This window comes from Sceloporus occidentalis, unplaced genomic scaffold, assembly GCF_023333645.1.
Source record: "Sceloporus occidentalis isolate IW3139 unplaced genomic scaffold, rSceOcc1.0.p SCAF_57, whole genome shotgun sequence".
In the NCBI taxonomy this organism is placed as follows: Eukaryota; Metazoa; Chordata; class Lepidosauria; order Squamata; family Phrynosomatidae; genus Sceloporus; species Sceloporus occidentalis.
Genome location: NW_028317037.1, coordinates 562702 through 569058, shown reverse-complemented (window position 1 = coordinate 569058; position 6357 = coordinate 562702).

The window sequence follows — 6357 nt, the reverse complement described above, 5'->3', positions numbered from 1 at the left end:
CAAACCAAAGATGTATCCCATGACACCCCGGGAAATGAGCACACTCAAGGAATTTATTGAGAAAAACCTGGCCAGGGGGTTTATTCGCCCTTCCAGCTCGCCTTTCGGGGCTCCAGTATTTTTCAGGGAAAAGAAGGATGGAACTCTGAGACTAGTAACGGACTATAAAAACCTGAATGCCATAAGCACCTGCAGTAAGTATCCACTTCCCCTGATGAAAGATATGCTGAGCTGGCTATCCACAGGGAAAGTGTTCACTAAATTGGATTTGCGGGATGCTTACTTTAGAGTAAGAATCAAGGAAGGAGATGAGTACAAAACAGCATTCCACTGTCCTTTGGGGGCGTTTGAATATTTGGTTCTTCCTTTTGGACTTTCGGGAGGACCTTCGTGCTTCATGAAGCTGATACACGAAGTCCTGCATGATCTACTTTTTGAAGGAGTGTTAGTGTACCTAGATGACATTTTGATATATTCTCAGGACCTGAATAGCCATGTGCAGCTTGTCAGAAAAGTGTTGAAGAGGCTGCTGGACCACAAACTGTATGTGAAACTGTCCAAATGCCACTTCCACACAGATAAACTTGATTTCCTGGGCTACAGGGTCTCTACCCAGGGTCTGCACATGGACCCACATAAGGTCGAGGATGTTCTGAATTGGCCTGAGCCCAAAACGCGCAAGCAGGTGCAGAGGTTCCTGGGGTTTGCAAACTTCTATAGACAATTTATCCCTGATTTTGCTCAAGTGGCTCTGCCTATTACTAATCTGTTAAAAACCTCCACCGGGGAAGGGAGAAAGAGGCGAGGGCAGAGTTCCCCTGGGACGGAAAAACCCAAACCCTCTACCAAGATTCATTGGACCCAGGAGTGCACCAAGGTGTTTGAGACTTTGAAACAGTTGTTTAGCTCAGAGCCAATACTTAAGCACCCCGACCCTGAACGGCCGTTCGTAGTGCAGGTGGACGCCTCTGATGCGGCAGTGGGGGCAGTGTTGTTGCAGCGGGATGAGGGGGGTCAGCTCAGACCTTGTGCCTACTCGTCCAAGAAGTTTGATTCGACGCAATTAAATTGGCCATGCTGGGAAAAGGAATCGTATGCTATTAAGTGGGCTTTAGAAACTTGGAGGCATTTTCTGGAGGGGGCTGCCCATCCCTTCGAAGTATGGACGGATCACAGGAACTTAGAGGCACTGCAGACTCTTAGGCAGTTAAGCCCAAAACAGCGTCGATGGGCTAAAGAATTTTTTAAATTCAATTTCATCATAAAGTTCATCCCAGGGAGGGAGAATGGGTTGGCTGATGGCCTTTCACGGATGCACGGACCTGGGGAGAAGAAGGAGTTGGATAAACAGGCGCTGTTCACCACACAACAACTGGGGCTAGGGGTGACCACTCGAGCCCAGACAAAAAAAGAACAAGAACGGGGCCCCTCAGGCTTAGACCCGCTGCTACTAGAGATCAGCCAAGCCTACGAGGGGGACCAAGGATTTAATAGTTTGAGGAGTGAATTACAACCAGCGGAACATGGACTGTGGGGAAAGGGCAATAAAATATATGTGCCGGAGGATTTAAGGGCTAAGGTGATGGCAACCTGCCATGATGTTAAAGCAGCGGGTCATTGGGGGTTTGTGAAAACTTGGCACACGCTACAAAGCAAATATTGGTGGCCAGGTGTGCGAAAGGAAGTGGAGAACTATGTACAAAGCTGTGTGGTTTGCGCCAGAGCTAAGCCTAACACGGGGAAGCCTAGTGGGTTGTTGAGGCCGTTGGAAACTCCCACTCGACCCTGGCAACACATAGGTATGGATTTCATCACAGACTTACCCGACAGCAAGGGCAGAGACACCATTTGGGTGATCGCAGACTTATTCTCCAAGCAAGTGCATTACGTGGGGTGTAAGGGGGTGCCCAGTGCGCCACGGTTGGCAGACTTGTTTATAGAAAATGTGTACCGTCTACATTGTTTGCCCGATAAGATAGTCTCCGATAGGGGGGGGACCTTCATTTCTCAATTCTGGAGGTGCTTACAGGACAAATTGGGGGTGCAGTTGGCGCTGAGCACAGCTTTTCACTCAGCCACAGATGGTCAGGTGGAACGCACTAACCAGTGCGTGGAACGATATTTAAGATGCTATGTAAACCACCTCCAGGACAATTGGATGGACTTGTTGCCTCACGCGGAGGTGGCATTTAACATGGCGGTACATTCCAGTACGGGAGTGTCGCCATTTCAGGCTGTGTATGGCTACGAGCCGAGGGTAATTCCCCAACTAGCCCCAGCCCCAGAGGATCCAGTATCGGTGGGGAATTGGAGCCAACTATTAAGAGACAATTGGGGAAAGATTGAGGATGCTCTCAAGCAAGCTAAGTTAGACTACAAAAGGTTCGCAGACCAACATCGAAAACCAAGTTGGAATATTAAAGTGGGGGACAAAGTGTTCCTGTCTACAAAAAACTTGAAGTGCCGATTACCTTGCAAAAAATTGGGACCTAAATTTGTGGGTCCTTTTGAGGTCAAGAGGCTGATCACAGAAGTGACAGCCGAGTTAGACCTTCCCAAAATGTACAGACATTTACACAATGTTTTCCATTTCAGTTTGTTGAAACCAGCGATTCCGAGGAGTGATGAAGACGGAGAGAAGATGGAACCATTGCCTTTGCTGATTGGGGGAGAAGAACACTTTGAAATTGTAAAAGTTTTGGACTCTAGAATGATGCGGGGGCAGTTAGAGTATTTGGTGCAATGGAAACATTTCCCTGTCGACATGGCTGAATGGGTGAATGTAAAAGATGTAAATGCTGACAAGTTGGTTAAAGAGTTTCATTTGGCTTATCCTGACAAACCAAGGGGGGGGGAGATAAAGCTTGGGGAGGCAGACTGTCAGAATCCACCTTCAGTCAAGCCTTCAGGGTGTATTCTGACAGATAGATAGATAGAGAGATAGATGGATAGATAAAGAGATAGATAGATAGATAGATAGATAGATAGATAGATAGATAGATAGATAGATAGCTTTCAGGGTGTACTCTGTCAGATAGATAGGTAGATAGAGGGAGGGATAGATAGATAGATAGATAGATAGATAGATAGATAGATAGATAGATAAATAGATGATAGGTGGCATTCAGGGTGTCTACTGCCAGATAGATAGATAGATAGATAGATAGATAGATAGATAGCGATGGATAGGTAAACAGTCAGACAGATAGACAGACAGGCAGACAGACAGATAGAGGGATGGATAGATGGATATAGATAGATTGATAGATAGATATAGATAGATTGATAGATAGATAGTGACGTTAAGAATAAGGGGGGATGCCGCCATGGGGACTAAGCCGGATGGTCACGTAGGGCATGCTCACATAGGGCCTGGCAGTCGGGCAGTTTATGAGGGGTTGTTGAGAATCTGAAACTCAATTTGTATACAGCTTTAGATCTCTACTTGGTAGAAGAAACAAGAGCCAAATGCTCAACCCCCCCCCCTCCTTCCTTCCTACAGATCAAAGGGAGGAAAGCTACATCAAAGGCAGGAGAGTAGGGTATCGACTCAAAGGGGAGGGTTTGGGGGATTTTAAAGTTCTGACTCTATTGGTGTCCCTCAGTTTCGACAAAGACGTGGCTAGAATACTTAATCCCAAGTCCTCCAATAAACTTTGCTGTACTATCTGAAGGTTGTTGTGGATTTTTGTGTCAGAGTATTTCCGAAGTCTCACACACAAAACGTTGTCGCCTGAATTCGCTTCGTTGGACCCGCAGTTGCTACATATCTGAGCTGCAAAGAGCTGCAAAACCCTCCATGTGATAAACACAGTCTTTGAGATTTCACAAGGCTCTGTGGTTTTGGGAACAAGAAGCTAATTATCATAATTGTTGTTAATGATGATGATGATGATGATAATATCCCATTCTCTCTCATAAAGGGACACAACTGAAATTACAAGTTTAAGACAATAAACTCTCTTTTCCTGGAGTTTCCACACACTGCTTCATTTCCTGGTCTCCTCCGCTGGGAGGAGAGAGAGCATGGAATTCTGGGAAAGGCTGGCGGTTGGCTTGGAGCCTGAATAAGGTTCTAGAAGGCTGGTGGCTTTGACCGTTGGCTGCTTAGGAAGAAGAAGGGCTCCTTCTGGGTTTCCTTGGCAGGAAAGGGGAGGTGGGGGCCTTGAGATGGCGATGGGGGACCCCCAAATTTGGTTCCTCTGTGAGAAGGATGGCTGAGGGGGAAGAGCCCCCATTTTGGAGCCAAGAATGGGGGTCTGGAAGGTCTTCTGTAGGGAGGCAGTTTTGGGGGCTGGAAGCAAGGAAGGCCGCCTCCTCCTCCCCTCTTCTCCGGCTGCCAGGCCTCCTCTCCTCTCTTGGGAGTCTCTGTGGGGCCATGAGATTTTGGAGAGGGATCCAAGAGAATCAAAGGGAGGCTCTTAAATCCCTCCACTTGCAAGATACAAGGTGTTGGTTGTAACCTTAAAGCCCTACATGGCTTGGGTCCTGACTATTTGTGGGAGTGCCTTCTTCCACACAGTCCTCCCTGCACTGGAAAAAGTCTCCTAAAGCCTAAGAAGACTAGATTGGCTACAACAACCCAGAGGACCTTTTATTCTGCCACTCCTAGGCTTTGGAATGACCTGCTGGAAGAGATCCATCACATCACCACCTTAGAAGCCTTTTAAAAGGCTGTTAAGGCGCATCTCTTTCAGCAGGCCTTTCCAGATTAGACTTTTCACTGTCACTGACACTGTTATTGATACCGATACCCCGGCTACCCTGCATAGAAAGAAGTTCTCCCCTCAGCCTCTCCACCCTAATGTTAGACCATTTTATCTTTCTCTTATCTGTATTGTAATTTATCTTACTTAGAGCCCATAGAGACAGGCCAAAACAAAGCTCCTTTAGATCACTTTGGAGGTATGCTATTTAAATGATGCATGTGTCCTAAGAGGCCAGAAGCCATACTAAAGCCATGCTACAGTCCTAAGGACTGGGGTACAGCTTTGGTGCAGCTTCTGGCCTCTTAAGATGCATGTGTCTCTGAACAGCATACCTCCAAAGTGACCCAAAGCAGCTTTATTTTGGCCTTTCTGTTCAGGCCCATAATTTACTTCTATAATTGGGACTGGGGTGCAGGAGGGAGGGTTAGGGTTTGGCTATTATTTTAAATGTATATTGTATTTTATTACTTTTTCTTGTAACCCACCTTCATTCCTTCGGGAAAAGGCGGGATCTAAATATATCATCATCATCATCATCATCATCATCATCATCATCTTCACCCAGAGTTAGAGGGCATAGGAGTGGAGTGGAGTCATCACTGTTTTATATAATGATGCAGAAATGCATCAGTCAGCAGCCTTCAAAGGAGATATAAGGAGATGACATTGTAGATTCTTTTCTGTGTATTAAGTGAACTTTGGATAGAGTAGAAGAATGTAAATTGAGTAACAGGATAGAAGTGTAGTAGTAAAGTAAATATGAAATAGAGAAAGAAAGGAAAGTTATGATACATGGTAAAGTATAGACTAAATTAGAAGTGAGGAAGCTGAAATAAGATCTTCTTTCCTATTCTTCTAGAAGTGAGAAAGAAAGTGAGAAAGAAGATAGATGTGGTAAAAAGAGAGTTATGTATGTAGTTGAAGGTATGTGTAAGTGTATAAGGTAGAGGTTACAGTTGGGTAGAGTGGAATGATGAGAAAGAGAGTGGTACAAGTGTGAAGGAGAGAGAGAGAAAGGAGGAGAAAGGTGGAAAGAATGAGAAAGAAGGTAGTAGGAAGGTAGGATGACATGCGGTTTAAAGAATAGAGGAGGTAGGAAGGAGAAAGATGTAGATGGAAGAAGTAGATGCTAATAATAAGAACAAAAAAAGAATAAGAGGCCTGTTACAGACTACCAAAATAAAACTGCTTCGGGTCTCTTTGGAGGTATAATGATGCATGCATCCTAAGAATCCGGAAGCTGCACCAAAGCTGCACTCCAGTGCTTAGGAATGGAGTGTGGCTTTGGCACGACCTCCGGACTGTTAGGACCCATGCATCATTTAAATAGCATATCTCCAAAGAGACCAGAAGCAGCTTTATTTTGGCAGTCTGTAACAGGCCAGTGTGATGTATGTTTGAATCATAATTTTATTGATTATATGGTTGTTTATTCTGAAAATAAAAAGCATTTGAACATTATTTACAGTTTGACCTCAGTATCTGCTGAAGTTTGGTTTCAGGACCCCACTTAGTAACCAAAATCTGTGGATGTTCAAGTCCTATTACAAACAATGGGGTTGTAGTATGATGTGTCTTACATAAAATGGCAAAATCAAGGTTGGCTTTTTGGGGATATATTGAGATGCAGAATCTGTGGATCCTGAGA